Source organism: Theobroma umbraticum, unplaced genomic scaffold, assembly GCF_002168275.2.
Source record: "Theobroma umbraticum cultivar Fairchild unplaced genomic scaffold, ASM216827v3 scaffold_39.0, whole genome shotgun sequence".
In the NCBI taxonomy this organism is placed as follows: Eukaryota; Viridiplantae; Streptophyta; class Magnoliopsida; order Malvales; family Malvaceae; genus Theobroma; species Theobroma umbraticum.
The window spans coordinates 1,157,931-1,158,183 of NW_018397281.1; positions in this window are offsets into that span (position 1 = coordinate 1,157,931).

Genomic DNA, 253 nt, shown 5'->3' on the forward strand with positions numbered 1-253 from the left:
TTTCTCATTTAATAAATCTTCAAATTTCCTTTTCACATCAAAATTCCCTTTTTTCAAAATATCAATTTTCTTTTGGTAAGCTTCAAAATCTTTTTTAAAGTTTTCATTTTCTTTTTCCAAGTCTGTTTTTGTTTTCACCAAAAATTCACTCTCAACATTAAGTATGGAAATGGTTTTCTTATGCTTCAAATTCATTTTCTTAAACTTAAATGCTAAATCCTTAAAAGCATAATGCAATTCATCAAAAGCATAT